This window comes from Myxocyprinus asiaticus, chromosome 19 (genome assembly GCF_019703515.2).
Source record: "Myxocyprinus asiaticus isolate MX2 ecotype Aquarium Trade chromosome 19, UBuf_Myxa_2, whole genome shotgun sequence".
In the NCBI taxonomy this organism is placed as follows: domain Eukaryota; kingdom Metazoa; phylum Chordata; class Actinopteri; order Cypriniformes; family Catostomidae; genus Myxocyprinus; species Myxocyprinus asiaticus.
This window is the reverse complement of record NC_059362.1, coordinates 11,436,497-11,459,202: the sequence shown is the minus strand read 5'-3', so window position 1 is coordinate 11,459,202 and position 22,706 is coordinate 11,436,497. Positions and strand designations below refer to the sequence as shown.

The 22,706-nt window shown below is 37.7% G+C and overlaps 1 protein-coding gene across 1 annotated transcript in view; it reads left to right on the top strand.

Annotated features, from left to right (window-relative positions):
• The first annotated feature begins 1,916 nt into the window (after positions 1–1,916).
• Positions 1,917–22,706, top strand: part of LOC127410210 (disks large-associated protein 2-like) — a 174,883-nt gene continuing 154,093 nt past the window's right edge. The window contains exon 1 of the mRNA XM_051645355.1: positions 1,917–2,040. The gene's annotated coding sequence lies outside the window, so the exon portion shown is untranslated. The remainder of the gene's footprint in view (positions 2,041–22,706) is intronic.

Here is a 22,706-nt window from a genome sequence, read left to right as displayed (position 1 = left end):
GATGTTTCATAAAAGTTTGCCAAGCGAGCTGTTACGAATCACCAAACAAACGCAAAAACACCTTATTTTTGGCTATATTTTGTTCTAAGAGAAGTCACAACTGCTCGTTCTTTGATTTCGTAGGAAGTATATCAGGCTCCTTAAATGTGGTGCTGAACTCATGATTGGCCACATGAAAGAACATAAGCGTCAAAGGCATTACTGTACTTTACACATTCTAGCATTTGTTGTATCCAAAACCATTCATTTATTCACTCAATTCACTATTCACTATATAGTGAATGCCAGCCCAGATAGCACATGTACATCTCCGAGATGTCTGTTTTAGATCTTTTCATCTGAAAAGCAGCAATTTTAGAAATACTCAAACCAGCCCGTATGGCACCAACAATCATACCAAGGTCGAAATCACTGAGATCACATTTTTTCCCATTCTGATGGTTGATGTGAACATTTACTGAAGCTTCTGACCTGTATCTGTATAATTTTATGCATTGTACTGCTACCACACGATTGGCTGATTAGATAATCGCATGAATAAGTAGGTGTACAGGTGTTCCTAATAAAGTGCTTAGTGAGTGAATGTCAATAAGTATGTCTCGGATGTCAACGTTTATGATTTAGAATGTTTGTAAATCTGATCTTTTAAAGATGTTTAGCAGATGTTAATTAGATTGTGATGCTTTGCAGATGAAAAGATTTAAGACATCTCGGAGATGTAGGTGTGCTATCTGGGCAAACATCTTTATAGTGAGTGATGAGTGAATTCATACACTGCTATAGACACTACTGTGCAGTAAGTACTACATTACATTCAGGTACATTAATGTATAGTTAAAAAAAAAAAAATAAATAAAAAAAAACTTTTTGATATCCGATAGGACCATTCAGAGTGAAACACATTTTTAAAAAATCATTTGGATTAAGTTTTGAAAAATCGTATTTAATATGTACTTGGCTGTTAAGAAAAAAAAAAAAAAAAAAAGGCTGTATAAACAACTAAACATTTAAGCCAATAAATCAATTTTCTGCTGCCTGCCTGAACAAGCCTAACTATATATTTGGAATGATTCAACAAACTTGTTGTGCCTCTATGCTCTACCAAATTCTTTATCGATGCAGAAATAATTTATGGAAATAATTTTCTAGAGGGCAGACTTGATCACTATGTATTTGGTAATACAATTGAAGAGAGCAAACAGGGTCAATACTTAGCCAATGGTCGAAGGGAACACTGTCTCATTTTATTATAAGCCACTAAAATCAGTTTTGTCCTTCTTAAAATTAGGAGGTTCGAAAGTAAGAAGTCATGGAGCAACTGTTAACTCCCCAAATATCAGCCTCTCTCCTGTGCGCTAATGTGCTTTCCACTAAGGGACATTTCTGGATTCCTAATATGGTCATCTCATAAAGCATCCTCCTCAATCTGTGATGACAATGATACAGAAATGAGAAAAGGAAATGCTTTCAGCTGCTCCACTGAAACAGTGATATCATCATCCTCATCAGAGAAGGAGGATTTCTTTTTTAACAGAATCTATTTTTTCCCCTCGATTGGATATCAGGCTTGCTTGTGACATTTGCATTGAGAGCAGAAACAGATGACAAAAGATACAGATGAAATAAGAGGAATACAAATTGAGAGTGAGTAAGCAGGGACCAGTGGTGAGCAAGAGAGAATCCTGAATCCAATGTCTGGTTCCACATTTTGCCGTGTACCAACGGAGCTTGTGGAAGATGCCGAGATCGCTGCAGAGGAGCTCTAAACGCACAGCTTAACACCAGCGACGGGGAGATCAGCTCCTCTCCACTCCTCTGCTCTTGAGGAGGTGACGGGAAAGAGAGAAAGGAGAGAGGCAGAGAGAGGGGGAAACAGAAAAACGGGAAAAGCCAGAGACGAGCTGTTTATATCCAGGGTGGTTGGATTGGAAGTGTAAGCCTGTGTGTCATTTGGTTTTCCTGGCTCTCTGTCTCATAACTGTCCTCTGGATTTCGGGGATGGTTTGAAGAGGACCTGTATGTGATGCTTCCAGCACAGAGGTAAGTACACGAGTCAATCCGACCGCATGACTGAAGAACCAGTTGCTCTGGGAATGAATGAAGATGTCCTAAATTGGAGGTGCGGATGGGATCAAAAGTGCTGAATGTGTCGGAGCTTATCTGTAACGTTGTTTTTCAGCGTGTCTGTATGTAGATTGGCTGGTGTTGAATATCACATCTGGCCCCAGTATGCATGTGTGTTTCAGTTGAAGCTACACTCAGGTACAGGTATCCGTGACATGCATTGCGATACCACTACCATGTGATATTCTAATTCAGTGAAGACGTCAACATCTGCTCAAGGGTGATGGATACAGGTTGTCCCTGTACCTCTGTTTATGAATTGTCATGAATGGAGGTAGAGTCGGAATGTTGCCTAGCAATATTGCAACATTTTCTGTGTAGAGAGATGTGCTTTTCTGCTCTGCTGCCTGGCAGTGGGGCATCATTCACGTGATGACACATGGTAGCTACACAGAGCACATTGAGTTCCTGTGTGTATCAGGGTAGGAAGCGGACGAGGCTTGCCGTGTGCTTCCCTTGCTTGAGTACGAGAAGTCATGTGAAACCCTGGAGCTGGCATTCGCTTATAAATCTCTCTCTTGAACGTCTCTCTCTTGGTCTCTCTTCCCGTGGCTGCTCTGTTATGCCAAACGTCTGCTGCGTCTGCAGCTCACTCAAAACTCTCCACACTGCAGGGGCCGAGCATCTGACAGGCTTCAGCACTTGTGTGTGTGTGAGACTGTGTGTGAGTGTGAATGAGTGGGTATGGTAAATATAGGCACTCTACCTGTGATCTGTCATTGCTTAAGTGAGCAGTTGGTTGTTGAAAGGATAATTAGGCTTTGTTCTGTGGTTCTCTGCTTTCTGTGATGTTAGAAATCACAGCACACCTTTTATAGACCAAACACTCATAATACAGTATGTATTATTTCTGTGGCTCAGCTAACAAACACAGTTTTGAATCTCAAACACAGACATTCACGACTTAGACCAGCCCGAAATACAGAGTCTTTCTGTGCGGTACTGGCAAAATGTCAATTAGTTATATATTGGTGAGTTTTTCATTTTGGACTTGTATCATGGTTAAAGCATATTTTTGTACTTTGTACTATGGTAGTACAAAATGTACCATGTATTACCATGTTTTTTTCTGTACTAGGCAGGGTTGGGAAGTAACGAAATACATGTAACGGGATTACGTATTTAAAATACAAAATATAAGTAACTGTATTCCATCATTGGTATTTAGAATACAGTTACATTCAAAAAGTATTTTGATTACTGAAGAGATTACTTTAAATTTTATTGTCATTTGTTTCATTTAATATTTAGTCCTTTCAGATGGAAAACATTTATACATATAAATGATGTGATCCAAAGTGCATTTGAACAGCGGTGAAACACTTTCTTATGATGTGTTACATTCATACGAGCAGACAGAGAAGTAAGTTTGAAGTAAGTCTGGAGCAGAAAAAATACAAATAAACCTTGTGTAAATTGTCAGCTTTACGCTAAGCTCAAATGCTATTTCTAGCCATTTTACATGCACATGCAACCAGGCACAATCATATTTTTTTTATCAAGAAAATTCACATTAGATCATAATTTCTTTTTTTCTAGTAAGACCTTTGATATTAGGGCAAAAATCATATTCTTGATAATAATTTTTGTATTGTTTTCCTGTAAAAATATCTAAAAATCCTTAAAACAAGATCAATTAGATTGTATCTTGTTTTAGAAACAACACTGCATAAGATATTTAGGTTTTTCAGAGAATGTATTTTTAACATGTGTATTTTGTCTTACTGTACTGGCAGAGTTTTTATAGTCAAAACAAGTGAAAAAATCTACCAGTGCTGAAGAAGTAATCCAAAGTATTTAGAATACATTACTGACCTTGAGTAATCTAATGGAATACGTTACAAATTAAATATTACAGCATGTATTCTGTAATCTGTAGTGGAATACATTTCAAAAGTAACCCTCCCAACCCTAGTACCAGGAAATACCAAGGTATTCTTTGAAGTACATTGGAGTACCTTGTAAGTACCATGGTGTACGAATATGATAATACTTGAGTACCATGGTAAATATTAAAATACCATGATATTATCAGAATCAGAAAGAGATTTTGCTTCAAGTGCATCTGGGAAGCTTCTATGTCTAAGTTGGGCATTCGTTATTACGACACATTAAAGTCGGAAATAAAAATACGGAAAAAGCCAAAGTAAAACGAATACACGGTGAATAAGCATAAGTGAATACATGACTTTTACACAACCTAAATGATTTAATGCATGTTATCTGGAAAATGATTAATGAATTAGCATAAAACAAACTGTGAAGGTTGAGTAATTAGCTTTTCATTAGTTGACTATAAAATGTAACAAATGAATTTTATTGAAATAAATCACTGAAATTGACACAAAGCATTGCTTTCCATTATCTTTCACGTCGACACACCCCTTCCAACATCACAACTTGGATATCATCTAGAATTATGAGTTTCCCAATGGTAAATATGACTTCGCTTGGACATTCATGTGCTTGAAACATGGAATTACAATATTCCTGACTCCACTTGATTGCCACATTTATTTGCCAAGTATGTTCACACAAAAAGTTGTGTCCGCCATATCAAACTCAGTGTGGCCAGAGACAGCTGAGATGGGCCAATTTTATTAATATGAAATGTACATGGTTCAATGTTTTGAATAGTGAAAATTAGAGGTGGGAGAAAAAATAGATTCTCCGATGCATCACGATTCTGAATCGATTCTGAGTTCAATTTAAACCCTAGCAGCGCAGTGGCACTTATGTGCGCACCAGAGACAGAGTGAGATGCTAGAAACCAGTGGTCAGATGCATATACTAAAGCCAAGCACACCTACAAAACTGATCGCAGACTAGATGTATACCAACCTCATGACCTTCATCCCTGACTGAAACTTCAATCCCGAAATTCATTCGCAAACTCACACACATAGCAATGGGTTTATTTGTGATAACACATCACATAGCGCCCGTTATTTCACAGAAAGGGGAAAAACAGCTGAAAATAATAATAAAACAGCGACTCGGGAGATGTGGGTGATGTATTTATTTTCTAATAATTTTTTGTCTCCTGCTTTCCAATGCCTTTCTCTCCTCTTGCGCTCTCTATTTCTTTGCTGTTGCTTATTGCCAGTCTCGCTCTCGTCAGATCCTTGCACATACAAGATGCTTGAATGATTTCTCAAGCAGCAACCCCACTATTTGTGTCACTTTACTATCACCTTTGGTGTGGAAAGGAGAAGCTAACATCTGCACTCTCACAGAAGCAGATATCTTATGTAGCCATCCTGGACAAGCAACCGATAGTTATGGTTATAGTTATAGGCTAGAGATCGATTCATTCTAAATGAATAATTTAATGCTATTTAATACTAAGTGTGTGTATTGATAAAAAATTAGAGGACAAGATGCATCATGATGCAACGAGAATCATTTTGTAATCGAATCGTTACCCTTTGAATCGTAATCCAATCGTATTGTAAGGCCAGTGAAGATTTACATCTCTAGTGGGAATATGCTGGAAAAGGATGTATTTTAAGCAGTCCAGCTAGTAAAAAATAAAATAAATGCCATTTTATTTAATAGGTTTAGAGTTGCTGTTTCCTGTAGCAAAAGCAATTTACCAACTATTTAAGTAAATAGTAAAATTCATTAAACTAATTTAGGCCTCCCAAATGGAGCTTCATGTTTAAACTGATAACTCAAAATCACAATGAAAACCATTAGCAGTTACATTGTGGACCACAAGCGACTCAATGTTGCCATATACGTTTGATGGTTTCCAGACCAATGATTGTTCAAAAGCAGCCCAAATAGTGTATAAAAAAAAATCAAGCACATGCTAACAATATTATCAAAGCATAGCCTTTGCAACATTAATGACACAATTAAACCAACGAAACAATAAAGTTTCCAAAAACCTTTACTTTTACCCCCTTTTTCTATTCACACAAAAAGACAAACACACACTGAAAAGGTACAAAGATGCTGCCCTGGGATATCAAGAAGCCAAATAATGAAAGTATGTCGTTGTGCTACGTTTGAAGTTATGTTTTTGCCATTCAATATTTTATGTCCTATAAAGATTATATGTAATCTGTCCTACCTTTTTACACTGTTATGGCTCACTCCAAATTCCAACTTGAAAATAACAGTAAATCTTGAATAAAGTCACTTGAATTGGCTAATACACAGAAGAGTCAAAGTACTCAGACAGCTGTCAGGGAGGACAGAAAACAGCTGATGTTCATCCATTACGTGTTCAGGCTTGTGCGCACATCCAAAGAGGAGCGGCAAATTCAAGAGTCACTTTTAAGTAGTCACTCGTGAAAATGCCCTCTCAGCATGATTATTAGATGCAGGAAGTGTAAGCAATATGATCGCCATAAATGTTAAAATCTCGAAATATCCTGCAGTGGTCTTTCTCATCCAGCTTAATTAAACTTATAGCAAAAAGGCATCTCAGATGCAATTTCTGCATTGGATTGCAAGAGCATCAAATGTGCAATTAAAAAAAAAACAAACAAAAAAAAAAAAACACCACAGATATGTCCTGCCATTAATCATGACTTGAGGTTCACAGTCATTTCCCCATTTTCACTTAAATGTTTTACGACTTTGTCGTCGTTAAGATACCCTTCTATCACTAAAATCCAGGGGCCACACCTTCAGGTCACGTGTTATTGGGTGTGGGAACTCATAGCTCCTCTGAACCAGACTGAACACATTTTCTGTCAATCAGTGTTTTGGCTATTTGATTAAATTATTGTGTGTGGAGATATTTTCTTAATTTTAGTTGCATGAGCAATGCAGTTGCTTAATTGTATCATTTTTTAAACCTGCCAAAATCATTCCAAACCAGCCCACATTTTGTCCATCCTCCCATGCATATTTTCCCCCACACAATTCAATTAAAACTAGCCCAATTGGGCGAGAACCCACCAAATCTGGTAACACTGAAGAGACTACAGAGATAATAAGTGTGTATAAATGAACATACAACTAAAATGACTTTATACTAATAATAATATTTTTATTTCATGTTGTTTTTAGTAAATATTGAGAGAAATGTGGTTGACTTAAAATGCGCACCCGACCGCAACTCAAGCGCTGCGTTGACTGAACAAACACTTTTACGGGGGAACACGGTAGCCGTGCGGCAATATTACTGCTTGCCACATCCAGTGTGAAAAGGCCAAAATCCAAAGAATATCCACTTTACACTCCAATCCTTTAGCCGACTCTTTCCACAGTCCTCATTTTCGTCCTCCAGACAAAAACATTTGTAAAGGAGGTTGGTGGCTGGTGGTTTGGCGAAAGTAGGTAGAAAGATCTTTAGCTAAATTCAGTCTGTGCTTAATGAAATACGAACCACTGCCCCCGCTGGCCGAAGCGATATCAGTAGCACCAAAAGAAAAAGGTAAACACAGTTTTCACAGTAATTGATGCAAAGATCTCTATGTGAGATGCCGCTTGTCAGTAACTCGGCAGAATAGGGTCGATGTCAGGGTACCGAAGCATTTGGAAGCAACATGTCAAGTTCCTGTGTGATCAAGTTGAAGCAAAACATTTATGAAACGTTTGTTTCAAATTTTATTACTAATTTGAAATATGTATTTGAAATGTAAGCTTGGCAGTTTCCATCTCCCCCCCCAATTCATGTAGATAAGAGCTGTAGCTACTTGTATTACTGAAAATAGCTGCCTGGGATAGTTCTCAAGATTTCTGCAGAGTGGATAGACTTGGCGCAACCAACATGCAGGAAGCCATTTTGTTGTCATGTGATGAGATTTAGACCAAATTTGTTTACAAACATTGCAGTGCATGCACAGTAAGTGGTGGCAGAAAGCTGGCAAACTGTTGGGCTATATTTGACAGATTAGATAGCTAGCGCTAGCTAGCTCATCTAAATATTGCTAAAAGATAATATAGAATAAAATCAGCCTTCAGGTTCAAAGCTAGCTAGCTCTGGGTAGACTAGTAACACATAGGGTTGCCAACCGTCCTGTATAATACGGAATCGTCCCGTATTTAAGGGAACAAAGTTGCGTTCCGCATGAAATCCATACAGAATGATGTTTGTCCTGTATTTTAGTGTCTCACACTCACCCAAACTGCTGCGAATGTTTCATAAATCAGGAAAATGAAGCTGAAACAAATGACAGGGGCATAACTACAGGGAGGGCAGGGTGGGCAGCTGCCCTAGGGCCTGGGGTGAGAGGGGGCCCACAACAGTCAACCAAAAGGAACCATAAAAATGACTGCAGGCTCAAGGGGTGACGATAAATGACCCAGGCTCCCCAAGGAGTGGACCCGACAGGTTCTTTGCATGCACTGGGGCCCGTAAGATCCAAGTTACGCCACTGGCACATACCTTTCAAGTGAGTTGTGTGAGATATCGGCTGTTAGAAGTTACACAGATGCCACACTTGACAGAAGCGGCCGGGGAAAAGATAAATGAAAACCAGTGCATATCTTCTGTTGTGTCAGAAGGAGAATTTTGTCAAACATATAGCATTCAAGTGCTTGATAATTGTTTATCACCATTGTGATTTCAAAAACTCCAGTAATTCATGACATTACATAACATTGCATATTTCAGTGCTCGTTCTGGAAGAGAGAATCAGCTAAATGATGGTGAGAAAATGGCAGAACGTTTTTTAAAGTAGGCTACAATACAGTACAGGGTTTTTTTGTGTGATTTTTTTTGATAAATACTATTTAATGACAAAATAACAACACTGTAATCCAAGGAGAAATACAATATATCATGTTAAGTGTTTTCTCTCCCATAAAAATCCATTATAATGCATGGTTACTACTAAGACTTGTACTCAGACAAGTGATAAAAAAATACTATTTTTTATTATACTAAATATAAAATACTATTTTTGACACATTAGTCATATAGCCTACTGTCTACAAACTGATGACCCACATTTTTAACAGGAAGCCATTTCTTTGAGCTTTAAAAATGTAAAAGTTAATTATGGGGAAGAAAATGCTTGATAGAAAAATATTGCCTGTCCCTATTGATTGCAGCTTTGTTCTTTTGACAAAAAATAGTGTTTATTAAAAGTGAAGACTGATAGAAATTAGTTTTTCCAAGACATTGTTTTAAAGCGGTTTTCATTTTTTTTTTTTTTTGGATTTTTCCCCTTTTTCACCCAATTTGGAATGCCCAATTCGCAGTGCGCTCTAAGTCCTCGTGGTGGCATGGTGATTTGCCTCAATCCGGGTGGCAGAGGATGAATCTTTGTTGCCTCCCCTTCTAAGACGCTGTTTAGCGTGTTGCCACGGAGACATAGCGCATGTGGAGGCTTCACGCCATCCACCGCGGCATCCACGCTCAACTCACCACGCGCCCCACCGAGAAAGAACCACATTATAGTGACCACGAGGCGGTTACCCCATGTGACTCTACCCACCCTAGCAACCGGGCCAATTTGGTTGCTTAGGAGACCTGGCTGGAGTCACTCAGCACGCCCTGGGATTCAAACTAGCGAACTCCAGGGGTGGTAGCCAGCGTATTTTACCACTGAGCTACCCAGGCCCCTAAAGCGGTTTTCATTTTAAGCGTATTAGGGGCTGTACACACCGAACACGTTTTTGTGTCCGTCTGCCCTGTTTTTCAATTGTTTTTGATGTAAACAAGCTTTAAGTGGACCTCTTTAACCTTTGTGCAGCATCTCATGCTGGAGCCCATTGGAAAAAAAAGTATTCCGTATTTAAAGCTGGAATGTCCCATATTTGGCTGGTAGAAAGTTGGCAACCCTAGTAACACAGTTAGTTATAATCACGTAGGTGGTGACGTTGCCAAAGTATTGTTCTATATTACAGTTTTTTTTTTAAAGGCATAGTTAGTTGATTAGTTCAAATGGAGTACCCCCTGAAAAACTTTCAAGAAATACAAATAAATAAAGAAAAAAAAAAAAAAAAAAAAATATGTTTACCCTGAAATATGTATGATAAATGTTTTGGAAAAGAATGTATATAAAGTTGTATTCACATGTATTCAAAGTGTAAGGAAAGTATTTTTACAAATATTTTTCTCGATGTTTACACCGCTGGATATTTTAGAGTCATAAAATCATTTTATTTGTCATTTACCCATCTACAGAACAGTTGCTATGTACAACATTGTGCAAAGGGGAATTGGTATGTAAAAAGAGGTCTGATTACCATCTTGTACTGAGACCTATGACATCTGATATAATCACTGTTTTACAATTTACATTTACACCTGTGGCAGATGCTTTTATCCAAAGCGACTTACATTGCATTCATTGTATACATTTTATCAGTTTATGTGTTCCCTGGAAATCGAATCCATTATATTGGCGTTGCTAGCGCCATACTCTAGCAGTTGAGTTACAGGAACACTACCACTACCACTGTACCATGATACCTCCACTGTACATATTTTGTAGGCAGCTCTGTTTCTAGGAAGCTTCACAAAAGCATTTATAAAGCTAGGCAGGAGTCATATATGTGAAATGGTGTTGCATGAGAACACAGATCGTACATCAGTGCAAGCCAATCATATCATGGCTATTAGTATGCAGTGCACACTAGAGGGGGTTTCCTGGATCAGAAGAACTGCTGTATACATTAGAGCTGTGGTGCAGTGCAGTGTTTCCCACCATTTCAGATGTTGGATGTCAAAACAGCTTTGAGTTCTGGTTGGGGATAACACGTGTGTGGTGAAATGTGTGGTGGTCCTGTCTCTAACAGTAACCGAGCCTGATTTCATGTAATAGGACAAAAAAGTGATTCAACCTTAAATTATTGCAGAGCTTTCTTGGTTTGGAGATCTTGCGTCTTAATTTCTCTCTCTCTGTATATTGCATCTCTCTTTTTCATTATTTCTGTCTTTCTCTTTCTCATCCTTTTTATCAGTACACAAAAGAGAGTGGGACGGTCCGCTCTCCTGCTTGTTTCCATGGAGACCCTGTGTGCGCGTGTGTGTTGTGCGCATGCGTTTCCCTTTTTTGTTTAGCACATTCCTCGGAACGGTGCTGGTGTTTTTAGGATTCAGGGCAAATCACGGATTCTGTTTGTGTGTGTGATTGAGGTTTTGCAGTGTGTGTGTTTGTGTTACTTCAGCTGCCTGTTTGCCATTTGTTGGAATTGAGATTAACTGCCAATAATTAGGCCCATGCCTGTGCGAGTGAGTGTGTGTGTGTGTGTGTGTGTGTGTGCGTATGTGTGTGGGTGGCAGCTAACAGGAGTGGGTGGCGACCAGCTCCGCTCAACTCTGAATCCTCTGTAATACAGTGAATCTTCACCATAATGAAGCGGATGACGCTGGCTGTTCTCTCTATTTATATTTATATTTATAAAAGACTGATGACACACTGGGTCAAAGGATCATGACATCAGCCTTTATGCCCAACATGAGCTCAGAGGATGTTGGCATGTTGTTTCCAAATGTTCTTGTACCCTAGGATGAGCCACATTATGCTGACTCACTGACAAGAACCATTTTAAAATTAAACATTTTTGCATCAGCTCCAATGCATTTCTTGTTGCACGACTGGGAGTGTGTTGCATCACCAGCGTGGGAGACTCAGGTTCAGATCCCGTGTTGACACCAGAGAGAAATCTTGTTCACATAATCAGTGATGAGTGCAATTCATAAGTTGCATTTAACCCCTCTAACAGTAAATTTTTACTCTACTGATGGTTAGGTTTTGGTTTTGGTTTTGGGTTTGGATTGGGGGGTTCAGTTTATAAGATATGCATTCCCCTTTATTGTATTATAGCCTGTACAGCTGAAAACAACTAGTTCAAAACCTGCTTTTGGGGCCCCTCCGTGGACATTACTCCCTTAAAATGGAGCTTACACGTGCCTATACGCCCAACAACACTTTCTGCTTTGGCCATTGGAGGCAGTGTTTCACATTTCGGTAAGCACAGAAAGTAAATTTTACCTAAAGAAAAGTCAACCTAATGTTTCCAGTTTCACTGTGAGATCAGTCTGTTACTCCAGCACTTTTAAATGACTCAGCAGATAAGTAACAATTAGGGTCAGTGTAGTTGCTGCGATTGTGTCGGCATTAACGCATGCGATTAATTCAAAAAGTTTAACGAGTTAATTTTTCATAATCGCGATTAACGCATTAACATGAACCGTCATAAACACTTGTTGGAAGGGCGGAGCCTTTGTAATGAGTCCACCTGGAATCATTACACTGACGCACACTTCACACACCAGAGCCCTTCTACCAAAGCGAGCCTATAAGCTTAGCATAAAATCGCAATACACTGCGGTCCCATAGACATTGTATGGCCAGTACAATTGTAACACGCTAGTTGACCGCTATGCTCTCTCCTGTAATAGCCTCGGAGTTTATCTCAGTAAATAAAAGAAACTCTGCACACACATACAGCTCTTCCGTGTTAAAATGATGAAGAAAGGACCTCTTAAGGCTATTTGATGTACAAAACAAGCCCAGATGGGACTTGTGATAAAAATCAAGTATTTTTCAGCCTATGTAATACATTTTAATTACCACAGAAGCACGTCAAGTCTTCACTATCACCAAAACACAGAATGTTTTTGTCGTTAAGTGTTCTTCGTGGGGAGTTCAAAGCGCCGCTGGCGTTGAACGCTGCTTCACTATTGCTGTAACAAAGTGGATAGCCCCAGTCTACCGGCAGTTTAATATTGCCGAGGATAAGAGTTTAAGAGATTTAATGCCCATTGAAATGAAAATGCAGCCTATGTAGGGACTAGTTCTTTGAATTAGTCAAACTCTCAGTTAGACTTTGGGAAACATTTAATGTTACTTGAATTGATGATATTTAGTGCATTTCTATCTTTATACTGTGGAAGGCTTTGTTTGGAAAATATTAATAAAGCATTATATTGTTATATTTTTTTTCCTAAGATGGTAATAAATGCATTTTGACAGGAAAAGAAGTATGTATAGTGTCAAATTTCAGCACTTTTTTCAAAATCTGCAATTAATTTATATTAACTAAAACAAATTGTGCGATAAATCACGATTAAAAATGTTAATCGACTGACAGCACTAATATATATACAGTATATATACTGTATATATAGTATATATATAAAACATCCTTCAGTCGCCTACAGGCATTGTATATTTTATATTATTATGTGTCTCTCTGGAATACTTGATTCTGATTGGCCAATCGCAGCAATCTGCGGTCACATTTTTTGTGTAATGACTGAAAACTGTGTTACTGACTGTTGTCCCATGCAACCGATTTGCAACATATCTGTGTTAGTTTTATGTCCCTCATATCACTCTGTGCATGGGCACCTGCAGGATTTCATGTGAGGGTACGCACAGAAACCTGCACAATACAATCTTATATCTGGGGGGGTCTGGGAACATGCTCCCAGAGAGATTTTATTTTTTTCAAAAACAACACCGGCCCAAAGCATTAAATTCTGGTGACTTTGAGAGAAGCATATTTTTCTCGAGTATGAGTAGCATTCATGTAACTACTGGCTAAAAGCATTTCTTGCAGTAACTGTTCAGAACAAACGCATTCTCGCGCTAAATAAAGCAGAACGCACCTCAACAAATAGAGTAGAACGCAGGTGTCTCGAGAGGCGTTTTTATCAGTTGAAATTCTTCTGAACTTGTCACAGCATCTAAAAATGCAGTGCTTCTGTGAGAGATGCTAAAAACACAGTGAAATGTGGCACAGCTGTTAAAAGACATCCATCTAGCAAATGTTTACATGGAAAACAGCCCCTTGTTCAGCCTGATCTCACATAAAATTCAGCAAGTGTGTGCCGATTTTTCTTAAGCCGAAATCGGTATACGCTGACCGAATTTTAAAACACTGCCTCCAGAGGCTAAAACGGTAAGTGTTTCAGAGCATATAAACAAGTGTGACATCCATTTATATCCAGGAGAGGTCGCCAGAAGCCAGTTGTAAAAAGAACTGTTTTCAGCTGAAGAGGGCGTAAAACAGTGAAGAGAAATGCTTATTTTTTTTAATCTACCCCCCAACCAAAACCCAAATCTAACCCTAACCATTAGTAGAGACAAAATGCAATGTTAGGGATAAAAATGCAACCTCCTAATCATGCTCGTGATTGTTTATACAAACGTGATTACTTCCTCGTTTGAATGGAGATTGAACTGTAGTTTGCCATGCAATTGACGCAACGCACTACCATTCGTGCCACGAGGGAAAGTAATTGTTGTTGAGCCGTTCCAAATATGTCCGATGGGAGATAGGATCAATGAGTCGGCATACCGTTGCTGGTCCTGGGGTACCGGAACTTTCGGAAACAGCATGCTAAATTCCCGTGTGATCATGTTACCTTGTTCACATGACACGGCACTAGCTGAAGTTTCTCAAAGTTACCTCTTAAAAAGACAGCCTTTTGTTTCAGTTGATTGTAGGTAAATTTCCACTGTATCCAGTGTGGTTTGTTCTCAATATTCGTAAATATCCTGATACTGTTTTACTGTGTGATAAACTGCTCCAAATTATTAAGTGAGAGAGTGCTCTGAACAAATTGTAATGAATCACAAATCGATCCAGACCATTTTGTAAGCTGTTTGGCCATTCACTGAAAAGAACCAACTCAAAAGAATTATTCACTGACTCTGTGGTCTCCTTCTGTGGTCTCACACAACAAAAATAATGGCAGATGGTGCAAATAATGGTAGATGCTATTAACACCCCTGTGCAAATATTGGCAGATAATATTTGCACCCAAATTTAAATGCGAACATAAAGTATAGGGTCATCACTGCTGCATGTTCATTGAGCAAGTTCATGAACTGTCGATACTGCAAGGAAAACAACTTTTATGTAAATTTGTATTAATTATTATAAGTAGTTTTAAAGGAAATATTAAGAGTGGAGACAGGTAATAGGATGGGACAAAAGGCGAGTCGCATGCGCTTAAAAGCATATTCACATCATCTTTACCGTTCATGCCACTGCAGTGTCACAAATGATACACTTTGTTGTAAATTACTATGCTTCACCAGACTATTTGAGTGCATATAGCCATGCTGCATGGCAAAAATATTGCATATCCATATATTTAATCATTTGGATATTAGGTATGATAATGTACAGTAAGCTTGTCATTTTTGCAAAATAAACCCCTTTAGGGTAATACAAGACTTCATTGCCCTGATAATGGCTGTATGACTGCGCATGAATCATCACTTCTTAATATTCCCCTTAAAATAAAAGTTGTTTTCACTGATATGCAGCTCAGAACTGAAAGTAGTTATAACATATTTGTAACTATGTTACAACAATTTGACTGAACACACATGCCCCATTTGAACACAAATGTGAGGACTGAAGGGAACTGAGGCCTGTCTTACCCTGACCAGAAAGGACCAACTTCTATTGACTTTACTTTTTGGTATTGAATCATGCTTTTAGCTCTTAAAGGGATAGTTCACCCAAAATCAATTCAAAAACCATCAATCAAATTCTATCATCATCTACTCACCCTCATGTTGTTCCAAAACTGTAACTGTAAACTTTATTCTTCGATGGAACTTCGATGGATTTAAGAAGTACGCTAAACTTCTCTTGTCCATACAATGAAAGTGAATGGTGACCATGGCTGTCAAGCAAGATTTTCAGTGAATAACATCTTCAGTCTTTTCCTTACACATAAATTCAGTACGGCTTAAAAGTGAATATAGTACACAGGTCATATAGACTACTTTTATGGAGATATTTTTGAAGGTTAAAAATGCCATAGTCCTCACTTTCATTGCATGCCAAAGAAAATCATCAAGATTTGGAACGACATGAGGGTCAGTAAATGTTTGGGTGAACTATCCCTTTAAAGTCAGGTGCTCCTCAATGGTGCATTATTTAGTCACATTTGGATGTAGAGCAATGGGAGACTTGGTGTTTATTGGTTGAATGTAAAGACTTTATGTGGGCTAGAACAGGCCTGTGCTTGTCTGTCCTTTCAACATGATCACATGGGAAGTTGGCATGTTGTCACGTGACCAGAAGCACGTTATGTCAGCAGCGAGGAAACCTGGGTATGGTCCCACGTTTAAAACAGGATGTGCTCGGTTTTGCTTAATCAGTGATGAGAGCGATTCAGAGGTTGCATTTTACCTCTAACATTACATTTTTGCTCCACTGATGGTTAGGTGAAGGTTTGCAGGCACTCCTCCGTGGACATTCCACCTAACAAATGGAGCTCACACATAACCATACGCCCAACAACAGTTATAACACTTTGGCCACTGGGGGCAGTGTTTCACATTTTGGTAAGCACAGACAGATTTTACCTAAAGAAAACTCAACTTACTCTTTCCAATTTCACCATGAGATCAGTCTGGTCCCTTGGCCACAGACTGAAGTGTCCCCTCCACTTCCTGTTCTTTTGCCAAGAGCCCTGCCGGTTTTCAATAGGCTGCATGTCACATTCACATGAAAAGATAGGGTTCTGCAGGAAGCAGCCATATGAGAGACGACTGTTAGCAGAATGGGACTATGAGCAGTCAAATGTCAAACAGGCAGCAGATGGTACTCATGTTTACTCTTTCTTGAGACATTTTTTAAAGATTATCTTAATTATTGAATATATTGGTTCTCTTTAGACTTTAAACATGTTGTGGAATTAGATTGGTCTAAATTTTTCCACAGAAACTAACTTTATACCCTGGAAAATTTGGTCATGAGAGTTTTGCAAGCACAGCAAACAGACTTTTAGAGGAAAAACAGCAATATTTCACTCATTATTTATTTCACTACAAAAATGTAAAATGAGATGTAAAATCGTTGAAACTGAAATTCTAAAAACAAGTTTCAAGTCTCTTGAGCCTTAAATAAGCTTACACATAACACACCTCAACAGTTAAGTTCACATTGGACATGACAAAAGTAATGATTTAGTGAGTTCGCCATTAGACTGTTTCAAACCAATTGTTTCAAGAAACTCATGTTCTTCCAAACCCATATATAACTTATTCTGTGGAACACAAAATGAGATATCAGGCAGAATATAGGCCTCAGTCATCATTCACCACTTAATTGCAACTATTCCTTAAAAACAAGTAATTCGTTTTCAGATCAGACTACACTGGTCATGCTGTATGTTTGTTGTTGGGATGCAACCAGCGAGGACAACTCAATAAAAAGACGTGTCTTTTTATAGTCTTTATTAATTTGTTGAACCCATTCTTTCTCTCTTATCACATTCATTTCTGAATGCAAGCTCTCAAATAAGTTAAAACATAATTTGTTTTTGCCATGCCAGTCGCATTATCAGTGCAGGAAACACTGTCATAATATTGTGTTACAATGTTCCATCCAAACTGGCATAACTATGTAATTTCAATAATTATAGTGGAATCAAAAGTCATTAAAAAAAACATTTGATTCAAGTGTTTTATTTTTTTAAATGGAACCAGATCTGGATAAGAACTCATTCTCAATTACCAACTCTATACAACAAGGACAACAAAGGACCAGTAAAAAAACACTGCGTATTCTGCAACTATATGAATTTATCACTTTTCCAGCAGACAGAACAGATGTTGTTAGTTCCAGTTTCTGTGAGACTGGAGTCCTTTTTGCCCAAATGTCCTATTAAAGCTGAAGGGTGTGACTTTTACGGTGTTAAAATACTTTCTCTATCCAAGCTTAATATACAGTGACAACTAAGTAAGCCATTCATAGGTACATTTTCTCGAAAACTGTAAACACGGTGTCTCTGTGGCGCTATGAAAATTCCTGTTTGTTTTCAGTGGCCTGTCCAGCCCTACACAACATCATTAACTCGAACAATGCCGTGAGTTAGGGGCGGAACTACCTGTTTGTTTGATCAACAGCAGACGGCGGTCATATTCGGAAAGCTGTTTTAGGGTGTGTTCACACTTGGCAGGTTTAGTTCAATTAAAACGATCTCTGGTGCGATTGTTCTGTTAGTGCGGTTCATTTGAACAAGTGTGAACGCTGCCATCCGAACCCTGGTGCGCACCAAACAAGTGGACCGAGACCACCTGAATAGTGGGTCTCGGTCCACTTCCATACGAACTCTGGTGCGGTTCGATTGATATATGAACGCAACATGGACCAAAGATGTCTAAATGGACCAAAAACAGGAAGTAATTTGCCTAATACTGACCTCAAGCATACCTGATTCTTCTCATCATAGGAGCTATGTTGCCCATTACAGTTTGGTACAGGCGCCGGAACCACCGTCAGCCGTCCTTGCAGCATATTTTCGTTTGTGTGTGCAACGGAGGAATTCCTGGCGCTGTTTTGACTCCTTTACACATTTTATTAGCTCTTTGTTTGTTCTCAGCTGGTAAAAATACCACCATATATACATATATAAATATAACGAGCGCATTATGCCCAGCAACCAGCATTGTTTTGGATGTTTGGCAAGTTCCGCCGAAAAAATACGTTATAAAAGCTGTTATGTTGTATAAGCAGATACACTGGAGGACAGATTATATATGATCAAATATAATGTGATTTTTAGATGTTTATAATGATTGATTATGATTGATAAGATGTGATCGCGAACGCTGGCTATGCGCGTCGCCATGTTGTTTGATGAACATGAGTTCATCAAGCAAAGAAGGTTCTAAAAACCAAGCCCTTCCACTTGTTGTGCCGGAAGTGGTTAGAATGAGTGATGGATGGAATGGAAGAAGGTTCAAGTGGACTGACCTGTTTGTATATTGTTTTTTTGATGTCAGAAAACATGGCCGCATCGCTGCATCAAAACAGTCTGCTCTGATGGTAACAGCATTACACTTTTATTTTGTGATTATCTGAATGTTTGCAACAACAAAAATAAAGATATTGTGATGTTGAAAAGAATATCTGTGCAGCTGGTTCATTATGACAACCGTTCCGGTTAGCACCGGTTTGATCGTACGCATCTGAGCCCAGCCTAGTGTAATCACACCAGTTTGATCGTATGTGCAAAAAGGTTAAAGCATCATTCTGAACTCTAGGGTGAAAAGGCTTTTCACGTTTTTACCTTAATAAAATACCTAATGCTGTAATTCATGTGGCACTGGGCTTTGCCGCAGGATTGTAGGTTCTGCTCAAATGAGAGCTGCAAAATATTCAGATCTTAATGTGACAAAGCTTAATTAAAGGGATAGTTCACCCAAAAATGAAAATTCTCTCATAATTTACTCACCCTCATGCCATTCCAGATGTGTATGACTTTATTTTCTTCTGCTGAAAACAAACGTAGATTTTTAGAAGAATACCTGAGCTGTGTAGTTCCATAAAATGCAAGTGAATGGTGGCTAGAACCTTGAAGTTCCAAAAAGCATATAAAGGCAGCATAAAATAATCCATACCAGTCGACTCCAGTGGTTAAATTCATGTCTTCAGAAGCAATATGATAAGCATAGGTGAGAAACAGATTAATATTTAAATCCTTTTTTACTATAAATTCTCCTCCCTGCTCAATAGGTGACAATATTCACGAAGAATGTGAATTGCCAATAAAAAAATAAGATGAATGTGGAAGAGAAAGTGGAGATTTATAGTGAAAAAGGACTGAAATATGAATCTGTTTCTCACCCACACCTATCATATCACTTCTAAAGACATGGATTTAACCACTGGATTACTTTTATGCTGCCTTTATAAGCTGTAGATTAAATGATTAGATAAATAAACAGTTTTGTTAAATTCCTTGATCCTTCATTGCTTGAAATAAGGGTTCAGTACTATGAAAGCAAATTTCTGACCTCAAAACTTTAAAGTCTATTGAAAGTTGCAAAATGCCTTGTGACAAACTCGCAATGGAAAATTGCAGATGACCACCAATAACTGCCCATGTTTACTTTTGAACATAATAATTTGTATAAATTCAGTTATTTTGTCTTTGTCATATTTTTTTATTCAGAAGCCTTTCAGAAGCTACATAACGGATATTATGTTATTCCACAAAACAAAATAATAACAATTCACACAATCATTTCTGCTCAAAAGTTTAAACCCCCTTGTTTCTCTTGAGCATCAAGGAATGTTCGTACCTTGTGTAATAGTTGTGTATGAGTCCCTCTGTTGTCGTAAGTATCAAAAGCTGTGTTGTGTAAGATATACAAATATATTATGTCGAATAGCATCATCTGGGCAGTACTAAATTAAAAATAAAATGCAATTTTTATGATTTTATGACTTTTTAAATAATAAACATCTTGCAAATTATGAAAGGGGGAGGTAAATGTATGCACTTTACTATATATATATATATATATATATATATATATATTAGTCTGGTTCATCCTTGGAAGCATTTTCCAAACGCCTGAAGGTACCACGTTCATCTGTACAAACAATAGTATGCAAGTATAAACATCATGGGACCACACAGCCATCATAACGCTCAGGAAGGAGACGCATTCTGTATCCTTGAGATGAACGTAGTTTGGTGCAAAAAGTGCAAATCAATCCCAGAACAACAGCAAAGGACCTTGTGAAGATGCTGGAAAAAACATGTAGACAAGAATCTATATCTACAGGAAAACGAGTCCTATATCGACATAACCTGAAAGGCTTAAAGACACTGCTCCAAAACCACCATAAAAAAAGACAGACTACAGTTTGCAAGTGCACATGGGTACAAAGATCTTACTTTCTGGAGAAATGTCCTCTGGTCTAATGAAACAAAAAGTGAACTGTTTGGCCATAATGACCATCATTATGTTTGGAGGAAAAAGAGTGAGGCTTGCAAGCCGAAGAACACCATCCCAACCGTGAAGCATGGGGGTGGAAACATCATGTTGTGGGGGTGCTTTGCTGTGGGAGGGACTTGTGCACTTCACAAAATAGATGACATCATGAGGAAGGAAAATTATGTGGATATATTGAACCAACATCTCAAGACATTAACAATTTAAAGGCAATGCTACCAAATACTAACAAAGTGTATGTAAACTTCTGACCCATTGGGAATGTGATGAAAAAAATAAAAGCTAAAATAAATAATTTTCTCTACTATTATTCTGACATTTCACATTCTTAAAATAAAGTAGTGATTCTAACTGACTTTAGACAGGGAATGTTTTCTATGATTAAATGTCAGGAATTGTGAAAAACTGAGTTTATATGTATTTGGCTAAGGTAAATGTCTGACTTTAACTGTATGTATGTATATATATATATATATATATAATGGCAAAATGACTAAATTTATTTGACAGTATTGAAATGGTCAAATCAATTAAGAGAAAAAATGGTTTACATATCAGGGAATAATTGGCATAATTAGTCAAAATTAATAATGTAAGGTATTAATAATAGACCTGATGTATTATGTTTTGTTGCAAAAATATTAATAAAATTCACAGTTATGAGACCTTGTTGAATTTCTTAAAAAATTCCTCTTTCATTCCAATTCAAATTCCAATTCAATGTCCTGTGGGGCAAGGTCATTCAATTCAAATTCCAAATCATGAATAGCTATTTGAAATGACAGTCATTCATTGCATACTACATCTTTCTGTACAGTAAACATTTGCTCTTTAACTGACATCAGTTGGATGTTGGTGAGGTTATGTATAGATCCAGAGATCCTCAGTTTCATTTGGAACAAAGCAGTTAGCTAAAAGAGGTAAAGAACAAACAGACTCCAAAATGATTGTCTCACAGAATTTAATTCAAACTCCAAAATGGTCGATAAAAACACTCTATTGTGAAAGTATCTGCTAACAGCTGGAAATCAGAGACATTTAGACCAGTTCACTCGTGTGCCATTGACCAGCGGGAGTCTATTAATAGTGGCCAAGATTTTCAATCCTGTTACACCATTCTTGAAGGGGACTTCATAAATTTCTATTTCATAATTTTGTTTCGTTATAAAAAAAAAAAAAAAAAAAAAAAAAAAAAAAAAACATTCAAACATCATTAACATTTTCATTTATTTTAATCCAGTGTACATTGTCTAGTGTTCTTTCCCGCAAAGAAAGCAGTAATCTTGAAATGTGACACATTTTCTACTTTAACCATATTTAAAAGGAATAGTTTCCACAAAATGAAAATTCTGTTATTATTTACTCTCTCTAATGTCATGCCAAACTGTATGACTTTCTTTATCCTGTGGAACACAAAAGAAACTAATCTGTAAAATCCTCAAATCATTTTGCCATATAATGAAAGTAGTGACTCCAGGATGTCAAGCTCTAAAAAAGACAACATTAACTTCCAACGGCACCACCACAAATCCAATATGGTGACTACAGTTTGGACTGCAAGTCAGTTGGGTCTTGTGATCAAATGTGATGACGTCCAACCTGCACTGCAGTCGCCATATTTGATATGATATGTACTATATATATATATACATAAGTCGTATACTACTTTAACTGCAGTTCTAATGTGTTTTTATGTCCTTTTTGGAGCTTGGCAGCCCTAAGTCACTATTCATTTTCATCATTTGTCAAAAAATCCATGTGAAGTTTTTTTCAAATATTATCCTTTTCTGTTCCATGGAGTAAATAAAGTCATAAAGGTTTGTAGCAACATTAGGATGAGTAAATAATTACAGAATTTTCTTTTTTGGGTGAACTATTCCTTTGATCAAAACATAGTCAAAATCTTATAGTGTAAAATTGAATTTTACAGTATAAGAACCCTAACCC